The sequence below is a fragment of the Gymnodraco acuticeps genome, unplaced genomic scaffold (assembly GCF_902827175.1).
Source record: "Gymnodraco acuticeps unplaced genomic scaffold, fGymAcu1.1, whole genome shotgun sequence".
Lineage (NCBI taxonomy): Eukaryota > Metazoa > Chordata > Actinopteri > Perciformes > Bathydraconidae > Gymnodraco > Gymnodraco acuticeps.
The window spans coordinates 8146412-8173836 of NW_022990590.1; the positions used below are offsets into that span (position 1 = coordinate 8146412).

The following is a 27425-nucleotide window of genomic DNA, read 5'->3' on the forward strand; positions in this document are numbered from 1 at the left end:
TCTGTGTTCAGTTAAATTCACTAATGGCACTCGCTGGGTGTTGGCAACTCCTCAATGTGCACTACATGTTCTCTGTGGGCCGCACTACATGATTGTGTTGCCTCTATCACAGGACTCAACTCAACTGAGCGACTTTTGTCAGAAAATCTATTGTTTTTTTCTACAGTTAATTTCTATTTTGTTGCAGTTTGCACTTCCCCATATTCTTTTCCTTCCATTCCTTGTTCCACTGATCTATGAAATTGTTCTCCATCAATTCATTATCTTGTGTAGTTTGAGCAACAATCCACAATTACATTTTTTCTTATTTAATTATGGGGAAATAAATCACATCTTAAAAGACAGAACCAGTACATATTTGGCTTTTTTCTTTAAAAAAGTCAAACCAATGATGAATAGACAAATGTAACATACCTACCACAGGCCCTTGAATGTTTGTTAATATTAGTGGAAACATCAATGCATCAAAAGCCTTTCAAATGGATAGATAGATATATCAATTCAAGTTATTTAACTTAGTTCTTTAACTTGTAAAGTAGTCTTTGTCTTCCTTTATTGGTTGACTTCTATAAAACTTGTTAGTTCTCTTCATTTATCTTAGTGTTGTAACCGTTATGAACCTCTTAGTTCAAAACGTATAACAAATGTTTCTAATGGCTTTATAAAACAAGTTGTAATGTGCTCCAGGAGGTTCTCAAAGGACAACATAGGATGCACCATCTCACTTTGCCAAAAATGAAATAAAGTGTGTTCACATTTTTGTTAGAACAGATCTGACAAGAAGAGGGAAAGACGTTGCATTGTTTGGCCCTTTTATTTTGCACCTCATTTTCGAGATCACTTATTTCAAACTACCTCAAACGTTTGCATCATCAAGCATCCACAAATCTGGTTGAATGGGTTTCAAATTCTGTTGGATTTAGAGGTTAGCAAAACAGGTTTTTTAATCAAAACATCATCCAACCAATCCTGCTCTATATGAAAAGGCCTTGTGTCTTTTGTAACTTAAGACCAGTTAGTTTGTCTTAAGAGACAAAGACCCACATCCCCCTGAAAGCACGAGAGCCCATAGATGAACGCATGAAACTCTTGGCATCCTGAAGGACTCCTGATGGCCCCTCGCTGCCAGAGCAGACATGAGTCCTCCCACAGGACGTCTCCGGCTGTCAAGGCCAACAAAAGCCAACATTCGGTGTGAAAAGATACGCTATGTGTGTATGTGTTTGTGTGTGAATGAATTGTGTTGCGGTACATGTGTTTCTCTCCTTGCAGGTTAGGGTTGTATGCAGGTGTTGCATCTTTAAAGAATGGGTTGAGCTTTGATGATCAGACATGATATACTGATTGTTATTCTTTCTGATGGCTCTACATCAAACCACGCTTCTACTTATACAATGAATACAAATGAATAATGTGCTGACAAAATGTATTTCCAAGTTCACAGTAATTGACAGCAAACTTGAATTGATACTCAGAATGTTCTTACACCTCCATTGGTACATCTTTAATGGAAATTCATTTTATATTCATTCATATTTGCCAGCAAATGGCAATAAGTCTGCAAGAAGATAATATTGGCTGCTAGTGGAGCGGCGGCGAAAACTGTGGCGCATTTGAGCTTCAGATGAGGCTCCCTCCACAAAATGAAGCACCCTCCGCAGTCTGCGTGATCTACCTGTAGGGAGGGGCGGCCTGCGAGTAAAGTAACGTTATGTAGAGAGTAACAACGTAAAGTAATATATTACTTTTTTTTTAAAGTAATATGTAATATATTACTTTTTGAGTAACGACCCCATCTCTGATTATTACTACTGTAGTAATGTGTGTTCAAGCTAAAACGTACAATGTTTTCATTATCAAAGAATGAATGAATTGTTTTTCACAAGAAAGTCAGGAATAAGCTTAATAAATCCATAGTTGGAAGTTGTACCAGTTATTTTAAAATATCAAGTTTTAAATTGAATCTAAAAACTATTGCATTTATCTACTTTTTGGTGTTCTTATTTCCATTGTGCAATGTCTTTGGCGCAGATATCTCCATTAACTCCACAGTCAACTCTCATAAACAAATACTTTATAAATAAACATGGATTATACCAACCATTCAAAACGTTGACACACAGTGTAACAATTCGAAGACCCTGCAGTTGAAGCTCTTATTGGTCTGATCTATAAATGTGTCCCATTTAGGTGCAGATTTTCGTTCTCATTTCAATGCCATCATTGTTTGTGGCTTAAGGTAGACATATCCAGAGAAATCTGCTTCATAACCATCACCGAGTCTGTATGTAATCAGAGGGAAAAGGATATGAATTCAAATGATTGTAGATGATTCTCTACAAGAGCCTAGAAGTCATAGTATTATGTTGCTGATGTTGGAGAGTAAGCCCCCTGACAGATTGTATGTAGAAATACTGTTTGCACTCTTACGAGTCAAAGAGTGCAGTTGGGTCTGGTCAACGTCAGCTGTCAACAATACTCCGGACCAGAGCTGTGCCATCCCTTCTGTGAGCCCCGCGGCTTTATAGACCTCTGGAGACTTTGCAATAATCAGGCCTGCTGCTTTATTTCGTGGACGTGATTTGTGGAGTTTTTTGTCTCCGGTCAGTCACCTTCTCATTTATTGACTAGCTCAGGTTGATGTTGTGGATGTTTCCGTGACACAGAATTGAGTCTGATTTATAGCCTACACCTCCTCTATTCATGTCCCTTTTTTGTGTGGAGATTCTGGCCTTGGGAAGATGCTTTGAAAACATAATAAATGGATCTGTGCGTTTTTGAATTTTGGAGGAAAAGCAGACCCGGCAAACTTTACAATTTTCAAGTACACTGTATGGAAACATGGGCTTAGACTCTATATGCACATCTGTGTCTTGTTTTGGTGTGAACTTTTCCCAGAATACAAAAAGGATAATAGACTAGTTAAAGTTAACATAAGAGTTTAATAACATGGACTTATTTTCTTATTTTACGACTTATTGTTGGAAACCTTCTTCTCATACATTTCCATCACACCCTTCCTCCTTCCAAAGAGCAACAGAACTAGCTTTGTTTTTGCAATAATCACTTGGGCCCAAATCACATTTCCAAAACTTGGAGGTCACAACAACTTCCCCTTTGGGGTTTAATTTAAGTGGCACTTAGGTCCGCTACTGTAGCTAATCACAAGGATTTATAGAGTGCATCACCGAGGGGCCGGAGGACCAAGGAATGTTTGCTGGCACCCTGCTGCAGGTGTTACAAACCTCTTTTCTTTCGTCCCGTCTCTCTTTCGCCCCGTCTGTTACCGCCGCTGATAGGAGGCAGCTGGAAGACCTCGCTTGTTCTCCTCACGTCGGGTTGAAAAGGGGGTTCTGTTGGTGGAACATAATGCCCCTCCTCCTGTCGCCGGTCACTCCCCAGTCCGGAAAGTCCTCCACGTAAAGCTTTCATAATTACATTGATCGTGAGGGGGCCTTTTACGACCTGCTGACACATTCAATCGCATTTCAGCATGGCCCTTGTTAAGAGATCGTTAGTTTTGCATATTCCATGTTTATGTCCAACCGTTAGCACTTTTTGTGGTTCTGGTAATTGGGAGTTTTCACATGGTCCTGAAGGACAGGGGTAAAGGATAGAGGAGGAAACAAACAGAAGAGGAAAGGAGCACCGTGAATGGACTGAGAGGGGGTTGTTGCTCAATTGAGAGACTGTCAATTCCTCCAGAGGCACGTACTACAAGATCCAGATGTTGTAACCCCCCCAACATACACCCTAACCCGTCACACTCCTGTCTTCTATACGTAACGTTAGAGATGGATTACACTGCATCGAAGGCATTACAGCACTCTTGGAAAGCGCTTGTGTTCGCACCATCTTCCATGGTGCCTCTCTGTTTTGTTTTCCTGGCTAAATACAGGAAGTCATTATTAAGCTCTGCCTTATCCAAGGAAACATATCTGTCCCCTCGCATTCCCTCCCTCCTCCCACCCTCTTTGAATTTCCACCCTATCACGTCTTTGGTCTGGTTTGAGTGAACGCAACAGCGGGCCAGAGCTAATGAGCTTGCTGAGCAATGCCATCTATAGGCATTCAACCCTGTGCCAAATACCACTGAACCTGGAAATAGGAGAAAGTGATAGAAGAAAAAAACCATTAGAATGGTTTTAAGGGGCCTTTTTTGGAGAATCTTAATTGGTTTACTTGCTGATTTTGGCCTCAAGGAAGTAGGGTTAGGGCTAGACAATGCATGGGAAATCCTATAATGGATGATGAGGTTAAATTAAAATCAGGGGTGATTTGTTCTTAACTCTCTCTCACCTTCCTCACTCCTCTCCCTATCCTCCCCCCCTCTTCCCCACCCTCCTCCTCCTCACAAAGTAACCTTTGGCATGAGAGGTCAGCTCTGTGTCCCAGCAGGATGACCTTTGGAAATGAGCAGGCAGGTTAGCGGACGACCTGGAAGCGCTTTGTCCGCTCCTCCTGGGAACACAAACAGTGACAGTGCTAAGGCACACAGGAACAGCTGTGTTGTGTGCTCCGGCCCGCTCTGATGCCCATTTGTCATCTCACAGGAAAACCAGAAATATAAACAAAAGGGAAATATCCTTGACCAATTCTCCTCAGGTGTCGAAGACATTACATATTCTATATGATCCTTGAGAACATGCAGCTGATTTGGATGAGAAGCTTTAGAGTTAACTTTGCAAATCATTAATCATTTATTCATAACATCAGATGACTCATTTCCTTGTGACTAAGCCCTCAAGGCGATTCCATTGTTGTCAAATCTTTAAGGCCTACCACCCAATTTCCAGCTCTTTTGTGATCTCTGAAACGCTGCTTCTACAAACATATTTCTCTTTTTCTCTGGGTAAGATATTTGAGCAGCACTGAAGTGAATGATCCACCCACAAAAGAATGAGGTGACAGGTGTGGATGTGGGTGGATGGGTACTTGCCTGCGCATGTGGCTCTACAAACCCATTTACCGCTAACAGGACAACGTTTTCTGAAAGCCTTGAAAAGGTAGGTTCAGTCAGGCGGCTGTTACAGTTTGTAATGGGATTAAAACTAATGGCTGACTTGATTCCAAGGTTCAGTCATCCCTTTTAACCCCAACTACCTCATCCTCTAATCATTTAATTTGTTCAGTCCATAATTCCATATCCTGTTTTAGCCTTGCTGTTGCCTTCACGACTTTCTCCCCATTCACCACCTCTTTCATCACTGGAGATCTCCAGTGTTGATATCCCTATCTCATTTGATACAGCCATTTTGTCCCATATGAGCTCCTGTGTGACTTTCAGAAGCCATTTACATATCTGGCATTAAATCAAACAGCTGAAAAAAGACAAAAGTGTCGGGTAGAAGATTCTTGGCTGGCATCCATGAAGCACACCATTTGCTAATCTGCTTGCAAAGCCCATTTCATTTCTATTTTCATTGACTTTAGAGCCCTTGTATAAAAAGGGCATCCTACAGTGTGTTGAAACTACACAGTTTATTACTAGCATGTACAGTCATGACATATTAGTGACCTACCTACCAATGGAAAATATCAGGGAGGGCTTAGACAGAAAGAGAGACTGAGCATTAATGGAAATCGCCACAATAATTCTTGGCATTGATCCCCTATTGAACACGCAAAGTTTCCTCAAGGCTGGGAGTTTGAGTTGATCCAGTCGGAAAGAGAGTGTGCTCTGGCTTTTCACGCTTTTCATTTTCTACTTGAAAGCGGCGCAGTTAGGAGGCTACTTTGATCCCTTACAATTGGGAGAGACTTCCATTTGTGTAGAATGAGACAGTAAGCTCTTTGGAATCCTATAGACAGGCAGTCATTTCTTTTGAAGTATAACACAAAATAATCTTTGGAAATTATAAAAGAGCGGGGATTACCGAGTGCTCTAAAATAGTTCCTCGTGAATTTATCACATTGATAGTCAATGATTGTATTTCGTTAGTCAGACAAAACAAACAAGTGATGAGAGATGGGGATTTCATCTATGTTTGGTCTTTATGAGTTCATTGGAAAATAAAGTTTCAGGACTGATTGATTCCCATGCCGGAATGCTTCAAGCCATTACATGTTTGCTACCTTTTAAGAATAAATAGTGTGTATCTTTGTATCGAAACACTGGTCTAAAACTTGTCTGCAGGACACTGGCTGACCTGGAGCCAGAGGCGCAGGAATACACCAGACTTCACTGCAGTCTTGTCTGTCTGGAGATGGCTCTCGCGCTGAGGAAATGAGTCTACGATACTCAGGCATTGCTGAAATTCCTCCCCTTGTGTCATCGTCGCTAAAGCAAATAGCGGCTTAGGGGAAAGGATTCTGCCACTGAATCAACAGATTGTTTGTGTCTTCACAGGCTCAAAATGAGCTTTTTCAGAGTCGTGGAAAGGTAGGAATTTGGGGAGTAGCTTCTTTTTAGATTAAAGCTATTATTGTGAAACCAATGAGTACTATATCAGCCCAATTCCTGGGATAGTGCCTCTCCAAAGCGTTGTGTCTAACATAACACTTAAAAGTTGTTCTGTAGGTAACGAGGAAAATCTGGTCTTGAATTCCCAGTATTTGATTGACTTTGTTGGAAATGAGAGCAGACTGTGACTCGAGCCATTGGATTAATTGGTGCATGCATGCTTGGACTGGGCCTACCAGCGACCTGGGGTAGATGGGAATTGTCTGTGAGATGGTTGTGTGCGAATTAATTAGGGTCAATCGGGGTCTTCCTGGGACTAAATCTGGAGGGAGTCCTGGGTCTCTCCACTAACACACTGTTCCCTCATGCTTGTAGCAGGGCTGACTAGAAGACATACTTAACCGTATGTACCTTGATGCAAATCTGTCGACTAATCGATCATTTTATCCGCGGATCTGAGATCAGTTTGTCCACAAAGGATTATTCATAAGCCTCATTTAAAATGTTACTTTTACCATAAATACGCCTTTAAGTTCCTTGGGTTATTCAACATTAAAAAAAAGCATAAAAATGACCTAACCCTAACCTAACTAAGAATAAAACCAATAATTAGTCGCAACCAATTGACTAGGAGAGGTCAAACAAAACGTTGGAGGAACAATGACAAATTAAAGAATCCATAATAGCACTTTTTATTCTGAACTACAAACAAAAGTTAATTTAATTTTGTATCTTTCTTTTGTCATACTTAATACTTTTCCGTCATCTTCCCGTCCTAATGGCTTTTCACTGTCTACTATTGGCTGCACTTTATCACAAGTATTCTATCCTATATATGACAAATCGACATATCTACATTTTGTTTTTCTACTGTAAGAAACCATTTGTTCCTTAACCCTCCTGTTGTCTTCGGGTCAAATCTGACCGATTTACTACTTTCATCAAACATAACTTTTTTGTTTTACATTCAATAGCATTAAGGTTTTATGATATCACTCACAGTAGACATTTGAACATATACAATTGCTGATCACCACTGTCATTGCATGTTGGATGATTTAGTCAACTTTGTAACACCATGGTGTAAAGAAAAGGAATTAGTAACCATCCGGATCAGATGACACACACACACACACACACACACTTTACTGTAGATGTGTTTCTCCCCCTTATGTGCCCATCCCCCCACATGGATCACACCTGGCACACACAATACATGTTCAGTGTCTGTTCTTTGTATATTTACTGCAGTTTTTCATGTATACCAGTAGTCTGATACAATATGTACAGTTTGAAAGGGTGTTAAATGACATTTGGTGATGAATAATGGTTTTTGTGTTAAAGGTGGGGTAGGTAAGTTTGAGAAACCGGCTCGAGATACACTTGTTGTTATATTCCATGGAATGCTCTCAACATCCCGATTGCAATGAATATCTGAAGTGCTTTGACAATAAATCCATAACAAAATATCATCTGTAGAAGCTGTAGCGCTGTAAAAAGCACGACCAATCATTTTAGCCGGCCCGGCTAAAATAACTGGACGGCCTACCTGCCTGTCAGCCTTCCATCTGTGCACAAACTCATCTCGTGCCCTCATTGGTCATGTGCGCGTTCGTGTGTGTTGGAGGAGGGGCTCTGTGAGGAAGTGGCAGATTTATTCCGGTTGTGTATTTTCAAATTCTAGCGATCTCGAGCTGGTTTCTCCAAAGTTACCTACCCCACCTTTAAGGTAATAGCAGTTAAAACGGGACCGGTCAAATTTGACCGCGAACACCAAAGTAAGGTGGGGGGGGGGGGGGGACAAAGACAATAGGAGGGTTAAGAAACACACACAACCGTCTCTTAAGACAGGGATGTTTGCCAAACAATGGATAAGGCAAGGGTTATTTTAAAAGTAATCTTTACTGTTTGCTCTTGAATAGTTTTCTTTTACATTGGTGTGTATGCAGAAGTGTTTATCTGATTTATTTATGCATGAGACCGAAAGTAAGAAACATGGGACATGGTTTTGATTAAAAAGTCATTTTTGTTTATTTTACATACTACTTTTTCGGAGCAACCATTTGAGGATTTGAGCAGTTCCTTTTCCTCCCCAGGCTCTCAAAAGCATGCGTAAATAAATATACAACAAATAGAATTTGAATAATGTATTTGTCCACACTTCCACTGTTTCAGACAAGGAGGCTGCTAAAGAACTTTGAGCCATTATGTAAAGTGAACCAGGTCCTCTGACCTGAGGTCATTACCCTAAATTGGCCAGAAGTCCCTCCTCATCTGTCCATATTTAAACTCCCTCTGTGGCTACCACTCTCTTCATCTTCTCCCTATCGACGCACACCTTGGTAATTGGTGATGTGGACCATATGTTGGCTTTGAATGGCCTTCTGTTCTGTAGAGCCGTTTAAAATACTCAAGGACATATCATAACCTTGTTATTAGGCTACATGTACCTTCCTGGCCTGGCGTCGCTGGCAGGAGGATATAGTCTAGTTCTTTCAGCTCTTATCAAACATCTCCTTTTTCTTCAAGCCTGTCAAATCATCACGTTCAGCCCTCTGCTGCAACACGTTTTGTTCTGTCACTGTGTGTAATCATCACCTCTGAGTGACCTCCTCAGACCTTATAGACGGACCGAGGGGAACCGGCAGTGGTGTGGCCTTTTAGCTGGAGGGTCAGTGTATTTAAAGAGAGGGGTAGAGGAAAAATAATTGCAGGTTTTGTACAAATGTGTGTATTTATGTTTGTGTCCTTTTTATTGGTGCATTGCCGCCACATCACTATGAGGTCACCTGGAGGTCCCTATGAGCTGCTTATGAACACATTCTCCGTCTTTCTAATCCTTTCTCTACCAATTAAAACTATTTTTTCTTCCATTGCTTGTTTTACAGGGTAGTGTCTGTAGCTGGAACATTTTCATTGCTTGTTGCCATTTTCATGGAACATTCTTAATATTATTTTCCTATTTTTAAAAGACAAATGTACCCATTGTAGAAGTCTTGCTTTCTAATAATTGCTTCTAGGCAGCTGATTTGAACTCCAGTCTTTTTTTCAATAGTAGAAAGTCTCAGTTTAATGTACCCTGAAAAAAAGACAATGTGACAAATAAATATTGTCTTTGTGTCTCAACAGGTTAACTTGTTTCTGTGAGGAGTCTGAATGCATGAATAGATGCAGAGCATGGTCCTTTGTCATCCTACAGGTAAGACACATGTCACTGTCCGGTCTCTTCGTGCACATCTTACTCTATCTGTTCCTCTTTTAAAAGTAGGTTTATGCATAACCCACGTCTGCAACAGTCATGATTGACTCTGGCTTTTTCTATGCTCCGTTCTTACATTGTTACGTTGGTCAGAAAATATGCCTATATTACTCTACAAGTTAACAACACTGCAAGATTCTATAAAACATGACCACATACAGTACAGCCAACCCATAACAGGTAACACAATGAAAATAGGAGGCATTAAATGTTGTCAATCTATCTACAAACACAGAAATCAGAATATCAATACACAGGAGCTGCATCTGGACATCGTACATCATTTCAGTTAAGTAAACACATACTTACTTTAACCCAAACATGATCATTTGTATCGTTTACAAGGTGTTTGGTAGGGATCTCTACTAGTAACAGCCATTAAATGGTGCTCATTCAAAATAGGCTAAATCAGGGCCTCTCATTTCTTACAATTGGAATCTCAACACAATATATAGTATTTTTTCAGATCCTCATTTTGGTGTTGCTGCTTCAATAGAGTCCCTATCACAAAGCCAACATAACATCATCCTTCCCTTTGCTCAGTACTGTTCAGTAACTTAAAGGTCCCATGTCATGGCCATTTCCACTGATCATAATTCCATTGTTGAGGTCTACTAGAATAGATTTATATCAATTTTCCAAACTCACATTGGTTTCTCACACAGCATCTCTGTAAACTACGTGTATTCACTAGGGCTGTGCATCTTCACTGGTCTCACGATTCGATTCGATTACGATTATCCTGTCAACGATTCGATATCCCGATGCATCACGATTCATACCAATGCGTTGCATCCTCAATTTTCTATATTACTGCACATGGCTTATTTTTCATCAATGCATACATGCAGTAAATACATATGAACTCTCTTTTTATTATTTAGAAAGTGCTTCAGAAATCAATAATATAAATGTATTGACATTCATTTATAAACCAAAATAAATTAATTGTATAGGTCTAGCGTCCCTATATCTGTGTGTGAAGTTGTTCCATCCTCAAAAACAAAAAACGAATGCTTCTGCAGTCTAGCTGCAGCTTCTAGCAACGGCCTTCTGTTAAAGAAAGGACACTGAATGTCCTGAATGTGGCATCACACACAGGACTTGAGTCTGAACACAGCAGACAACAGGAGTATTTACAATAGCATACAACAACTAAAATACTGCATGTGGGTGCACACTTACATTCTCTGTCTTACTGTTACATTAATCCCATGAATGTATGAGATTAAGTTAGCTTCATTATATCTCAGTGATTAAATGAATAATAACGTTTCTATCGGGTCACTATCAGCCTGTCACTCATTATTTTCAGGGAGGGGGCGGGGTTTGGAGGAACGGAGAGGAGACGGTGATCGCGGAAGCTTTTTTCCTCCTGCCTTCACAAACTTTACACACATATATATCGTCTGAAAATTGCTAGAGGACATTCATACTTTGCAATCCAAGACTTAATTAAATCCACCAAAAACCTGACATGATTGTAACGCGATTATTTTTGAAAAACATAAATCCCTGTGTCTCTGAGCCGCAGCGACACGGAGTGATTCAGAGCGGGTCCTTCTGCTGTTGGTTCTGGACTGGTGTTCTTGTGTTGGTGGATAAAGTAGACTGCTCCGTGTTTGGTGTTGCTGTGCCGCTGTCACGTCTGTTCCCTGATCTCTGCGTCACCGACCGATTTGATATTAAAGTGACAGAAAACGCATTGTACGTTATAGTAAAGCCGCGGCCGGAAAATCAGGAAGCAACATTACTACGCTATAATCGATTATCTTCAGTCACTGCATCGATACCGAATCGTCCACGTCCGCATCGCAATGCATCGTAGAAACGATTATTTTCAACACCCCTAGTATTCACTGAATTTCACTCTCTGCCTTTAACGGCTCGTTGTAGCTCCAATAGCTCCAGCCCCCACCCTCCCTGTGAGCACAGTGTGCTCTGATTGGTCGGGACGTTGTGAATCGCGCTGAGCTCCGTGGAGGTGTGGTTTCCTTGTTTAGCGATACACAGCGAAACACAGCCAAACTCACCCTGAGCACACACAAAGTCACAGCCGAAGTAAAAACAATAAGTGTGGCTTGATATTGAGTAAGAAAAGGGTCGATAAACGCTGTGAGAATGGGTCTGCAGAGAGAATTTCGCCGCGATCCCAACTGTCTGTTATCAGCCTGCAGCCCGGGAGGAGAGATCAGCAGAGCTGCCTGCACTGAGTGTGTGAGGAAGTCTGTGGATTGGTCAATTTGGACCAATCAGCGGGGGCTTAACGTAACGGCTCCGCGGATTGGTTCATTTGGTTCCGGGTAACGCATGACCGTATCGTGTCATAGCTCTGGGCGCGGCTACTGGCCATTCCTACGTCACAGTACCCAGGAAGTAAACAATTGACAATGACGTTTCACCAACGAGGCGTTTTGGGGAGGTATTTTCTGTGTTAGAGTTTTACTCGCTACAGGGTGTACTTTGAGGGTTTTGACTCTGCACACCGTTTACATGCATAAAAACCTTCATAACAAGGGGACGGGTAATAACCGGAAAAGCACGACATGGGACCTTTAACTAATGTATCCTTTCATCAGTGTTCCTTATTCACATGCAGCCTAATAAGGAAAACATGTAAGAGAGTTCAAAACCGAGCAGTTAAGCAGCCTTTCCTGGCCCTCTTCTTTCCCCCCGTGCCTCTGTCTGGCGAGTCCAGACACGCCCCCGGGAAAAGGTGAGGATGCTTGTTCTTCACCTCGCTACAACTGGGTCAGCGAGCGAGCTGAAGGTGTTTACCCACGGCTCACATCTCACAGCTCACAGCGCCCTCAAAGACCCTTACGCTTGGACTCATACTCCAGGAAGGAGTAGCTTTTATCAGGAAAACATCAATCTCTCAACTGCATTTGAATAATGATGTGTTTCATGCAATTCTGACTATTCAGATGTGTGGATTAAGGGTCATTTTACTGTCAAAACATGCTTCCTGGAGAATTTGTGGTTATTGCTGTGTATGAGTGTTCACAAATGATCCCTACCAAGAAAACCAAAAAGTATCAACAGCTGAGTGTGTCTTTACCTCTTCCAACACTGACTTCACGTTGAAGCATATATCTGAACTGTGCAGCCTTGCATGCACAAGTAATCACACACACAGGACACATTTCTCTCTCACACTCACTCACTCAGTCTGTCTGGCCGGCTCTGACCTGACCTGCTGAAAGGCTTTCAGGACCGTGTCAGTCAGCCAACAACTCTCTCTGTTCAGAGGCTCCACAGGTTCAAGTTGGACGCCAGTCTGTCTTCCCTCCTCATTCCTGCACATTGGCTGCCTTGTTAGTGTGTGTGTGTGTGTGTGTGTGTGTGTGTGTGTGTGTGTGTGTGTGTGTGTGTGTGTGTGTGTGTGTGTGTGTGTGTGTGTGTGTGTGTGTGTGTGTGTGTGTGTGTGTGTGTGTGTGTGTGTGTGTGTGTGTGTGTGTGTGTGTGTGTGTGTGTGTGTGTGTGTGTGTGTGTGTGTGTGTGTGTGTGTGTGTGTGTGTGTGTGTGTGTGTGTGTGTGTGTGTGTGTGTGTGTGTGTGTGTGTGTGTGTGTGTGTGTGTGTGTGTGTGTGTGTGTGTGTGTTCATATTAGATCATTATTTAATGTCATTCTTTTGTTTAGGCGAAATGCCTTTTCTCAGTCTTCACCACACGTAAAGCGAACGAGTGCATTTGGTGTTCCACAGAGGTAGTGATGGTTCTAACTGAGGTCCAGAGGTCTGTGGTCAGCACAGTACATCTAGCGTGTGCCGATTCCTCCGCTTTCTCTGCCTTTTCACTGCTATGCAATTGTTATTATAAATCTGCACTGGATTATGGGAGGAAGTTTGGGTCAAACTTCGTAATATCATCAGATTGCATTTTTTTTTTTTAACGTAAGGGGTTCCAGATTAATGGCGTTAACGTTAACAACCTTAGTTAGTCTTTAAGTTATTTTGAGTAGTTGTTTATTTTATTTGAAGGCAGCTTTAAGCTACTGGTAAAAAGGTATTTAATGATAGACAGTAGGAGTTTGGATTGGGCCGGAAAGGCATATATGTTTTTACCAGGGCAAGCCACATGGAAAGAAAAGAGGTTAAGCTGTTGTTGTTTTGATTGATTGATTGAAAAGTTTATTAACAGCTTGTATATTGGGTACAGTACAGTACAGCTCAAAACATACAATTGTTAAGGGGATGCAGACCAGAGAAAGACTTTCGTCTTGTTTACATCAGGGTCCTCCATTTCCAATTCATCATATCATTTAAGACATATAAGACATATTTTACATACAGATGGCTTATTTACAATTTACATACAGGTGGTTTTTTACATACAGATTGCTTATTTACAATTTTCATTTTAGATTGCGTTCTAATACATCCTAACCGGACATTTAAGACATACCAAGTCTACAGATATACAGTTAGTAACAGAGTCTAAAATGCGAGTATATACATAGATGGGGGGGGGGGAAGCTGTCCATTGAACGACAGGTTGAGATTTGTACCATTACCGGGGCCAGTTTTGCAATGCTCTCCCCCGAAGGTGCTCTTTAAGAGAGGTTTTGAAGGTAAGTATAGTTTTACTTTCCTTTACAGTTGTGGGAAGAGCGTTCCACCTTGATGTGGCATAATTGCGAAACGTGTATTCCCCCTTTTTTGTGCCAAATCTGGGTTTCACATGATTTGTGGAGCTCCCTCTGGTGTTATGATCATGGTATTCCTTGACCTTTGGGAAGAATGTTGACATGTACATGGGTACCATAGAGGTGTAGTGGATCTTGTAGACCAGGCCCATTGCAAGTAGCTGTACTCTGTCGTCTACTCTAAGCCATCCTAGGTTGTCAAAGTGGGCAGAGGTGAGGTGGGTTCTAGATGAAAGGTCAAGCAGTAGTCTGACTAGTTTATTTTGCGATGTTTGAAGTTTTATTTTTAGCGCCTTGGAGGTGCTATGGTACCATGACGTGCAAGCATAGTCATAGTACCCTTGAATGAGTGCTCCTGCCAGAGTTTTCAGGGTGTTTTTGTTTACCAGAGAGGAGATCCGGTATAGGAATCTAGTTCTTTGATTGACTTTTTTTATTACATTGGATGCCATTTTGTCACAGGAGAGGTTTGCCTCAAGAATAGATCCTAGGTATGTAATTTCCTTCTTACTTGTGACAATAATGTCGCCCACTGCAACTGAGAAGTCGTCGGATTTGCTGAGATTATGTTTCGAACCGAAGAGAATGGACTCTGTTTTACCCAGGTGTAATGATAATTTATTATCGGCGAGCCAGGTGCAGATTCTGCCGAGCTCGGAGCTGAGGGTTTTTTCAACCTGCAACCTGTTCCTGTCAGAGACCAGCAGGGCTGAGTCGTCCGCGAACAGGAACAAGTTGCAGTCACATGCTGATGACATGTCATTTACATAAATTAGGAACAGTAACGGACCTAATATGCTTCCTTGTGGAACACCACAGCTCACTGGGAGGGGGGGGGGACAGTTTACAATAATTTCATCGTTGGAAAAAGAATAAACATCACGTAACAATTGTATTGACTGGAGATTTGACTTAATCCCTGCCTCAAATTCGCTACCTGAGCGGAAGTTGGATTTGATTTGATTTGTTTTTACTTTAAGGTCAAATTACTACTGCACTGTATGTGCATGTTGTCATGCACATGTGTAAAAGATTGACTGTGTAATGTGTGCGTGCCTGGATTTATTATTGTGTGTTTGTATGTATAATCATGGGGGAATTAGGAAATCAGCTAGATAGGAGCAGCTGTGGCTGCTTTGTATGGTTGACAGCGTCTGGTGTTGATTCTGTTGGACTGGAGGCTTCAGCGGCCCGGCCTTTCAAAACCTTTCCCAGCCTTGAATGAAGTACACTGTGACCTAAGTCTAGAGCTTTCTGTTTAAGCCAGGTCATAAATCTGCAAATAATAATAGTTAATTATACAATTTTTGTTGGTGTGGTGCTTAGCAGTTTTTGGCTGTGTTTTGACTACATTCAAATCAACTTTTCCTCTGCATGTGTTCTCACCTTTGAGTGTCATTATTTTCCAAAGAAAACTGTGGTCATAATTAAGTAGATACAAATTGCAGTGAATAATATTGTGGCGGTTGCATGAAGTCATGTGTGGTAGTTGAAGATAAATATCTCTGTAAATAGAATGATTAACTTTACTCTATTAGATGTTAATTGCCTCTTCATGAGTAACCAAAACTCAGTGAGCTGGTCTAATCCTACAGTATGATCATCATTGGTTCTAGCCATTACTTTTTTTTAAATTTTATGAAACTTAAGTGGAAGAGTTTGGCATTGTCCAAGGAAGGTCGAAAATTACGAGATTTTAGTTACTAACATTGCAAGATAAGACATTTTGAGTCAGAACTGCTTAACATTAACATGTGTCTCTGTGGGTTACAACTACTTTAAACTAAGTCGGTGTTCAGACAGTGTGCAATGTTTCAAATGTTATTTTATTACGATTATATCAGTATCAGTACTTATATTAGCTGATATGTAAAAAACATTTGCAGAACAAAAATGCCAAAGATATATGCCAAGGATCAAATCAAATCAGGTTTTATTTATATAGCACATTTTAAAAAGATTTTTGCTCGAGCCAAAGTGCTGTACATGCAAATAATAAATAACACATTACTACAATCGCAAACAGAAGACAATAAATTACAACAGCAAATAGAAAAATCGATAGAAAAGGATGAATTATTATGTAAACGAAAATCCGTTATTGTCTGGGCTATAACTGTAACGGTTATATAACAGTGCTCATCTGCTTTGGCTTGCTTTTATTTTTTCCGACTTGGTAAAATAAACAGTTTAACACCTGACAAAATGTTGCAATTAAGTGCGCTGGCCTTTGAAGAAAATATCCCTAGTGGCCAAACAGTGGTACTACAACTTCCAAGTCAGTCATGTCAATGGATCCAGCAACTTTTGGTAAAAGCTGTGTTTAAATCAGCGAATATAAAACAAAAATCTAAATTAACTTCCCATTTTGACCCAAAAAGATTCCAATTGACAAAGAGACGTTTGTATATCAGCGTATAACTTTGTTTTTAGATAAATAAACGACCCATTATGAACACTTTTATAGCCATTATTTAAATCATTAGGGTCTAAAAGTTTAAAAATGCTTCATGGGCCCAGATACCCGGATGATCTGAGTTTTTTTATGAATGAGGCCACTTGGATTCATGGACAATTATATGAATGAACATTGCCCCTCCTCCAAAGATGCATCCTGTTCTCCTTCTACATTCAAGAATATATAGCCTTTAATCAGGAAAAATCCTATACTCTAAACTTTCCCAAATATCGAAGTAACTTGAATCACCACAAACATCTCTTGGATACATATCCAAACCATGGATTCAAAGTAATAGTCAGTGAGATGCAAGGTAAAAGGCTCCTGAGGAGTAACAGTAACTCATTCAGTGAGCTGGTCTTATCTTTAAAGGTCACCTATCATGCTATTTTTAGGCAATAGCATAGGTCTCAGATATAACAAATATTTAAAAATCATGACTATGAAGTGTTTTGCTCAAAATACCAAACAGATCACCCATTCTAGCCATGCCTCATATCCCTCTATTTCACGTTACATAAGAGCTGATTCTGGGTATAAAGCTTATTTTTGTTTTTAAGTGAAAAAAAGAGGGGGCGGAACTTATGATTCTAGCGGCAGATACTGCCGTGAGGAAACGTCATATCATGTTCCAAACCACATCAAGCATTATTTCTGAAACAGTATGGAGCTCAAACGCTTTTTCTCTTGCCGGTTTACCAGAAGGTGAGTTCCTTTTTTATTTCCTGCTTTTTTTTACACATACTGGCCTTTTCTCAATCTCGAGGATGCTGGCTTGGTAGTCGCGTACTTCAAAGTCACTTCCTTCAGAAACGAAGCAAGTATGCTTCCAAGCCACGGCTTCGGAAAACGAAGAAGAATGGAACAGGCTAACAAGTGTGCCACTCTCTCTAACGGTTTCAACATAAACTGTACCGAAAATAAATACCTCACGATGTCTATCTAATTATGAACTTGCTTTACTTTCACGGAACACATTTTTGGTGATAACAAATGTAACATATTTACCAACACATGTTCTACGCCACTACATACTTACATTTAAATGTGTGCTGCGTCGGCTCAGCAATTCTCCGCAAGGGTTTTTGAAATTGGTCCGTGCGCAAAGCATTGTGGGGATTTTAAGGACGCGAAGTCTACCCATGTGCAGCCTCGAAATTTCCCCCAAACGAATTCCTCGGTGGAATTCCAAGTATGCTGGAGATTGGAACAGTACTTCGGCGGCATTCGATGACGTAGCATCCTTGAAATATTGGCTTGGAAGCCAGTATCCTCGAGATTGAGAAACGGCCACTCTCTCCAGTACATGTTAGCACTGAGTGTTAGCGATGCTTGCTAATGTAAACAAAGACCATATTACATCCAAAACAGTCGGGCATTGTTTATGATAGCAACATTTCTGATTGGGCCGCGGGTCCACATTTCAGATATGACGTCATATCGGACGCAAATATGGATCAGCTCCGTTGTTCCCCCGTTTTTAGAGATTTGGGTACGGAGGAAAAGAGAGAGGGTTTTTATTTTCTGACGCTGCGTGAGTTCCCTGACACACCGGGGACACATATTTATGTAGAAAAGACATCAAAAAGTGCATTTTGCATGATCGGTCCCCTTTAAACAATAGTGGTTTTCAGTTCTCTTTATAGAACTTCAATCACCACAAAGAAATGTCTACTAGATACATAATAGGTCAGTACACAAACAATTCTAAGATGGATTCAAAGTAATAGTCAGTGAAAAGTAAAGTAAAGTCAAGGTAAAAGGCTCCTCATGAGTAACAGTAACTCATTCAGTGAGCTGGTCTTATCTTTAAACTATGGTGTCCTTCAGTTCTCTAGTCTAGATACATAATAAGTCCATACCCAAACCATTCTAAGATTGATTCAAAGTCATAGTCTAACAATGGACTGCACAAACACACTGACTGATTTAAAGAACAAAAGAAGGTGGCTGTAGGGAATGTAACCGGAAAGATTTATGTGATTGATCCTATTGTTTCTTAGCTTGCTAAACAATTGTGCCAGTAACCATTCACTGATCCCCTCCCTGCCCTGCTGGCAGCTGTGTTGACTGTGTAGTTCCTGGGAACCCTTGATTACTAGGCTGACTGTACATTTGGGCATGGCAGTCAGCTCAATGTGCCCAACACACACACGCACACCAAACACAGCTTTCTTAACTTTGATCTTAGAGAGTTGTAAATGACTGCTGCTCCGTCATCCAATGCCTGGGGTTATCCAGCAGGCTTTATTAGCCTAATGACTGGTTTGCTATCTAAGCTACAGTATATCTGTCTGCAGACGCCGTTTCATGTCCAATAACCTCATGTTGGCACGTTCTTTGCATCATTAGAAGCGTCAGCTGCCAGGGCTCCAGGATGATGTTTTCATTAAAGTTTATGATTTGTTGATTTTAATAATCTGTTGTGTTACTTGATGTGATAGGGAGGTGTGAGGAACGCCTCAGTATAACAAGACGCAGGTGGAGCAAAATGACATCAGTGCATTAACTTATTAGGAGGCAGCCAAAATATGATTTTACGTGAAATGCATCCAAAATTTGATTTATGATGAACAACGCTTGGTGTAATGAAACCACATATTAATATCAAGGGACCTTAAAGGTGATGAATAACTGCTAATGTTGAAAGATTTTTGGAATATATGAATAAACTCTTGCTTTATGATGAATAACAGAGACTTGTACATTACTAACACTTCCAAGAAAATGTAATTACTATTTGCCAACATATCTGTCCCATTCTATCAGTGGATCTGTGGTCAATACACTTTATGTACCTGATATTATCCACCAGAATATGCATGTTCCAGCCTTCAAGTACCGTAAGTGACATGAATAATTAACATCTTAAAGCACAGTTCGGGGCTGGTCACTTGTTTCATTGGCCACTTGGCTTTGGACAAATGTTTTCCTATCACCAAAACCTTATTACTGTTACAATATAACAAGTACATCGGGGCCCTTCCTGTATGTTATTTAATAAAATGAAAACTGAGACCTAATTCATGTGGTCTGAAGTTTTTAGAGAAAAATGTACAATATGCTCGATGAATGGAAATTCAAAGAAGCATACTAATTTTGTTGTTGGATATTGGTAGGGTTGGGTATCGTTTGAATTTCCACGATTCTGATTCCGATTCCGATTCTACTTTTCGATTCCGGTTCTTAACGGTTCTCAATTCCGATTCTTTGAGGGGCAGGGTAAAAAAATGATACATGCTTCTTCCACCAAAAAAAATTACATTTATTTCGAGAAACTTTTACACAGGTTAGTTTACAGTAATATTCACATTAATCAGTCTGTTTATATTCACTGCTATGTAACTGTAACCTAAGAACCACTGAAGCTACAACAGTCCAACTTTTAAAGGAAACCCCTCCCCATTTAAAAACAGTTCTTGTTGAGAAAAACAAGCATATCTGCCTTCTCAGGCATACCGGGAAGAAATGTTTGAACATTTTAAAGTAAAATGCTTCAATCTGGTGCACTTTAAGCAGAATTACTAGAGACTAGATTTAGGGGGTACAACTCTAAACACCCATATGAAAAAGATCGGTTTGCATTTGAATAATTAAATAAGTATGTGAACATAACCAATAACCTACCATAGCCAATAACAAATACATGTAACATATTTTATTTTTGTTGTTCATTCATATCTTATTTTACTATTTTATTTATGCATATTTTTTTATCTCCAGTTTAAAAAGATATCTCTGGTTTACTGTCCTATAGTATACATTGGAATGATTTCAAACCTGTTTTATCCCAATAATTATAAAGGAGTGCCTTGGCAATATGTGTTTACATAAATTGTGATCAAAACGTTTGAGACCCACTGAGATAACTTAGACTAAAGTGAACTATCAAAACACTCAAGAGTCCTTTACCTCACTGAGCCTCTCAGTCTGACTGGAGAGGACTCTCCCTCCACATCATTGTAGAAACATCTTCTTCTTCCGTTAGAGCAGCTAGCACCAGATGCTAATAACAACAGCGCCGGTACCGGTGCACCCTCCCTTTCTCCCTCGCTCGCTCCCACGCTCACTGCACTTTGGCTGTGAGCTGCGGGTGCCAGATAAGCCAACATCCCCCATTTTCATCACTTACAGCGCCCATCGTACAGGGCAAATGAAAAGTGTAACCGGGATGAAAAGGGTGTTACATTTACTTAATTATGAATGTTGTTACATCAAGGCCGAAAATTAGGATGAGCACCAACGGTCAAAACTTTTTTTTTTTCTCCCAGAGCTGTCAGCGCAGCGCCTCCACAGATCTGGCGCCCTAGGCGAACATCTATAACGCCAGTGCAACGGGCCGGCCCTGGTCTCAGGTTACGCTGTAGGAAGTGTAGGTACAACGCTACATTTCCTGCCCCGCCGCAGTCATACAGTAGGCCACGGAGAGCGGCGAGAAACATTTCCTCAGGCATCGAAAAAGCGGAACAGAAATTCACATTTCTAAATGATGCCGTTGGAATCGAAATGTTGGAACCGGTTCCGAACCGGAACCGGTTCTCGGTACCCAACCCTAGATATTGGACTGGTACCAGATGTTGTATCCTGCCAAGTTCTTCTAGAGTTATTATGCACAATAACAGTTATATTATCGATAAAGTGATAAGCCAATGACAAATCACACCATCACTCTTCCTCCAAACGAGGGCACTCTTATAGTTAAACCCTAACAGTGTTTCGATACAGTGTAGTATCTGCTGCACTCTTCTCTCATAGATCCACAGTATGTATGTTTACCGGTCTCATGTTTAATTCAGCCCATTGTCAGAGAAACTCTTGCTTTGAATTCACCGACTCTTCATTTCCAAGGCTTTTCCAGAAAGGAAACAGATCTAATAACCCGGGAGCAGGAGAGGAAATGATGAATGAAGGGAAGGCACGGATACCAACTTTAGGTCAATGCAAATCTGAGCTCTGTTTATTGTTGTAGGTTCAGAAGTTTTGTTGAAGATCGACTGGCCTTGATCACAGGAGTAGGAAGCCCAACTTATATATCTGTGTGACACCTGGCTGACCAACTGTACATGTATGCTTGAGTGTTAACAGGAAAGATTCTTTTTTCTGTAACAGATATCCAAATACAGATTTCCCCCCCCCCCCCATTTCCCCCTTAAATGACCCTTTATCTCTTTACTTACTAATTGATAACGTTAATGGAGTTTATGGATGCCGACACTTTCTTTTTGACCGGTTACGCATGCTGGTTTGTGTGTGTGTGTATGTGGCCCGGGCCACTGTGTTGTTCTCAGTTCAAATTTGAAGAGCAGTCTAAAAAGAAGATGATTATTAAAAACGTTTCAATTCAGAACTGATATGTCATCTGATCAGCCTTTCTAAAGACCACGGATCAAACTATTTAAAGGACTATCAAGGTTCAAGGATTTAAGATTCAAGAAAATGTATTTGTCATTGTACAACACAGGTTTGTGAAACAATATTTAAGGTATAGTCCCAATTTGCAAATAAAATAAAAAAGGAAGACAAATAAGCTGTTCTGGAGTTAGGTGGTACAACAGCAGATACTTAAATGGAGCACCGAAACCTTTTATGCCAATGGAGGGCCAGACTTAAAGAAAGCCCCCTCTTTTTTAAAGTAAAGACTTCATGTTCATTCTCACTTAATTTCCCACACTTCTAAAAGCAATCCTTATTTAATTTAGTTGAGAAGTGCAACTAAATAAATGTACTTGCTTTTACATAGACAATTTCAACTTGGCCGCCCCCGGAAAGCCTTGTTTTGTTCTGCCTCTGAAAAATTACTATTGGGTTTCTTTTGTGGAGAAGTGGGTAAGTGGGGAGAAGAAGCCTGGAGGGACATGTGTATTCATAACACCAGTGCCTCTTTTCTTTCAGTCGGCATTGTCTGGTATTGTGGATCCTCTTCGCTCTATTGTCTTGTGAGTTCCGCTGGTGGTCTGTCATGTAAACAACTCACAAAGGGGAACCTACTCCACTCTCCTTTTCAAAAGCGACCTCTTTTTCCCCTGGGCCAGTCTCATTCTGTGGTCATCTTCCTGACTGTCTGCTTGACTCTTTTCCCCATCCCCTCTCCTTCTAATTTTCAATCTCTCTCTCTCTCTCTCTCTCTCTCTCTCTCTCTCTCTCTCTCTCTCTCTCATCCTCTATCTCTCTCTCTCCTCTCTCTCTCTCTCTCTCTCTCTCTCTCCTCTCTCTCTCCTCTCTCTCTACTCTCTCTCTCTCACACACACACAAAATCGTGCCAGCTACAACCATTCCTGGCATTGCGCCTGTCCCAGTGCAGAGTCCTATAGTGTATTGGAGTTGCTGCTGGCTTGTCAGTGTCTCTGACCCCTCTGTCACAATGGGTCCCTTTTCCCTCCCACTCATTTCCCTGCCAAGCTGGGAAGAGTAAATATTTATCATCCCCCACAACAATGGCCAGCTTGGAGGAGAAAGAGACTTTGACCAGAGCTCATGCAAGCCCTGTAGGCAAGGCTGGTGTCAGCCGGGGCCTAAAGACGGGTTGCAGGAAGATTAAGATGGCTACACATTCCCTACGTTAGTGGTTGTATCGCATCATAAAGAACTGTGTCCTGACGCTCAAAGTAAGGATTGATTCAGGATTAGGGGAGTTTTATGACATACTTCACCACTAGCATCCAAACCGTCTTAAACTTTGAAATTCACCATTCATGTCTTATTTATACTAATACACCTATGTATAATATATATTTTATATTTTTTAGTACAATGTGCACATTTTTAGGTAACACTTTATATTAACCCTCTGGAGTCGGTGGCGCGACCAAGTGCGCATAATTTACGTAAATTAATCATATATTTTCGATTACAAGATTATAACAACAGTCCATAGCAAAAGATGTGCGCCAGGGAACCTACGTCCCTGAACACTAAACTACCTCATGGCGGCTTGTGCTCTGTCATAGACTGGCAACAACAATGCGCCCAAGCTGCTCCTCCTTAAAAGAGATGGCAGCAATACCCAAGGCCGTAGACCTATGCCATGGGAAAGGAGACAGTGAGAGGAGAAAATTATTAACTGTGTCAAAGGTTGAATACCTAAGCAAATAATTCCCTAACAGTTTATATATATTTTTTTTTTTATGCAAGACTTACATTAACTTCTTTGGTTTGTATAAATGTTTTCATTATATTTTATCTTTCTATTTTATTTTATTCTTTCTAAATTAGAGCAACTTCTTTACCCAAACTGTGTTTGGGTAGAGAAAATAGACAAGTATGTTTGCTAATAAACCCCTGCTAATTCATTTGCTTGAATGTCAATGCAAACCCAAGTCTTAAAAAACTAAGTTAGTTTCTGGCCCTCCAAAATCGAGGTTCTTACCGGGCCAACAACCAGGCTGAATATGCTAAACTAGTGACGTAAACACTCTCGACTGCTGAATGGTCGGAGAGAATCGCTGGCTAGGGGGCTACAACTACAACAAAATGAACATATTTTACCGTGATTTAATTGTAATACACGTTTGAAAATGATGCCGAAGTAACAACATACTGATACCGGTTAGTAAAAACCATAAATTAATGCTTTGACAAGTCTGCAGACAGACGGCAGGCGAAAAACCTTTTAAAATGCGTGTTTGCTGAATGGAGATCGGCTAAGCTAACGTTGTATATGCTCCGACCGTCCACACTCACAACAACGGCCTACAGACATAAATAAACCAACGACTGTATTCGCCATGACACAGTCTGTGGTTTGTACTTGTTTAACTTTTGTCTAGTTTCTGAACAGCAGTGGCGAGCCGTGACTTTTATACCTAGGCCCTCTGACACCATCCCCCCCCCCCTTCCCTCGAAAAAAAAGAAGAGTTATTACGTCACAGCGTATACTTCAGCGGAATATCAAAACAGCGGCCCGGGGTGCAAAACGCATCAATGACAGTGACCCTCTACCACACAAAACAACACCAGTTATATAAACACCTATCATGACAGGGCACCCACAGCCAAGTCACAATTAAAAATGAATGAAGTCGGCACGGCGGCCCACATTGAAAATGACTTAGGCCTACCTTTGATGATCAAATCACTTAAACACAAAGTCCATCCTCCTGTCCTTTTGGATGAAGCACTTGATCCTTTGCCACTCCAATTTATCATTGTAACTCAATCTTGAAAATGACTCTCTTAATAATTTCGCAACGATGTCCTCACTATGACTGAAGTGAGCCATCATGAACAAACTTATGCTAATCATAAATCTATCGATCATAAATCCATCGATTAGATTTTGAAAATAATAAAAATAGGGTAGACATGTGGATATTATCCGGCTGAACAAAACGTGCATTTATCTAACAGGTTCGTTCCACAGACCTTATTTCGAGCTATTTTCCAAAATCCTATGGAGAAATCCCATTGCTTATTTGCCGAGCACAGCTTACTTCCGGGTTTTAGGACGCGTCACTGTACCACATGTATAAACCTCACAGCAAGCGGATCTTGTCAAAAGTCCCCGAAAATAAAGCCCACCCATTTAGAGGGAAGATATAATTGGTCAATTGTACTGTCATTTGACATTACTCTCTCATTGAGATACTGTAGCTGGCCCTCTGTGAATCTACAGAGGGACCAACAAGCTCTCCCGTCTTCACAGTAACTTGGCATTTAACCATTCACATTCCAACAGAAACTGAACAGGCAGATTCGAAGGATTTATTTCTTTGGAAATGTTATTTTAAATACAATTAAATCAAGTTATTTTGATAAAACTAATGAAAAATATAACTTCAAAAATATATTTTTTATTGTTTTCCAATACTATTTTTTAGAATATCTTAAGCCCTCACAGAGGGCCTAGAGGGCCCTGACGGCTCGCCACTGCTGAACAGATATGAGGAGCTGTGAGCTCTGAGGGCTAACAGCTAACGGCTGATGTTGTCTTTCTGTGGTTCGCATTGAAGATGACGTCACGGCTACAACTACATTGCGTTACTATAGTTACTGCCCCAGCTACTAAACTGTAAAGGAAACGCAGCATAAAGTGAGCCTGGCCTACCAAGGCCTAACTATACCATACTAAGCTGTGCGAGGCCCTGCAGTGGAAATGCGCCATTAGTTCGCTACTGTTAAAAAGCATCCACTTTCTCCCCTTCCTTTCTTCTGCTGAGTAAGATTGGTGTCTATTAACCTGTTAAGCTTTTTTTTCACGAAACTGTGTCTCAGGGCTTCTTAACATTTAACAAACTATGAATGTGTCATACCCACCTAATGGGAAGAAACTCAGCTAACTGACGATATGAACCATTTACTACCGAAACAAAACACAAGTCTCACAAGAAGCGTCTAAATGAGCCCTTAGCGAAAACGGGCTAATGCTATTTCTGCTCATAACTCACAAAAACGATCTTTTATACTTCATACTATCTGCACAAACGACATATCATCTGAAAGCTGAGATTCCACAGATTCCATTGGTATAAGTCTCATCACTGCACGGCCAGAACTCACTGAGCGACCAGCCAGAACAGAGCAAGAAAACAACATCAGTTTTCAAAACCATAATAATAATTACGTCTTATCTTTGCTGTTTTGTGATCAAAAGTTGTGTTCAAGGGAATAAAAACGCTGCTCAAGGTTAATCCAATGTCTCTGTGTCACTTTAAAATTATTACTGATAATCCATCCTTCCATTTTTGTCAAAAACCCTCAAAAACTGAGATTTCATATGCATGCTTGTGAAAGCTACAACCCAGCTTCCGGTTTTGGGCGTGCTTGCATGCATTCACCAATAATGTTTAGATGGATTTTAGGAACTTCCCCTCGATTCTATTGGCTCTAATGGTTCAAAAGAGGTGTCAATCAGCATAATCGACCGAGGGGGTCCATAAATATGGCAAATCCACCCAAATGACCCCAGAAGTGTTTTTTTGTGCTAAACCTCTCTAAAAAGGTCAAATGTAACTTGTTTTGCATCAATCTTGATACAGGGTACTTATTATATGTTATAGTTTCGATTCCTAAAGCTTTTAGTCTACTATCCCATCATTCAAAGTAATGTTTTTTTTTGGAAGGACACTATAATTTCTGAATTTACTTTAAAATAAAAAAAAATCTGACTTTTCTACATCCAACTCACAGGTGTATCATTGCTTTGAGAAAAAAATGATTAATTTACCCTTTTTAGAAGTGAAGATATAGTCATTTGTTCTGGGAATGTCATTTTCGAGCCTGAGACCTGAAAAACAGACTCGGGGCTTAACAGGTTAACCTACAGTACAGGATGTATAGCCCTGTGTTGAGAAGATAGCTTGAATGTAGCGGTTTTGGAAAAAGACGATGCTAAATAGTCTTAGTTGTGTCATATGCAATCACTGTCCAAGTGACTTTAACAGCCTGAATGCATGTGAACTAGTGTGTTGGCTGGCAGATAGATTGACCTTCCAAGGGCATAGTTATTGAGCCCAAGGGCTGCAGGATTTGGATTTTTTTTTTAGTTGAGTAGATTTTGCAATTGCGATATGATTGGTAAGATATAGAGTGATGCAGGAGTAAGTGCTAAAACCCGGGACATTCGTTTTTTTTTTTATCACGTCCGGTTCCCTCATCTCGAATTAAGTGTTTTTTTTTGCAGTTTATTTTGCCGACATGAGTACGCCTTTAGCTTAATGGTA

The 27425-nt window shown here is 40.6% G+C and overlaps 1 protein-coding gene across 1 annotated transcript in view; it reads left to right on the top strand.

Moving 5' to 3' along the window:
* Nucleotides 1-27425, top strand: part of disp1 (dispatched homolog 1 (Drosophila)) — a 107627-nt gene that overhangs the window by 17360 nt on the left and 62842 nt on the right. Inside the window, exon 3 of the mRNA XM_034228586.1 lies at nt 9533-9602. The gene's annotated coding sequence lies outside the window, so the exon portion shown is untranslated. The remainder of the gene's footprint in view (nt 1-9532; nt 9603-27425) is intronic.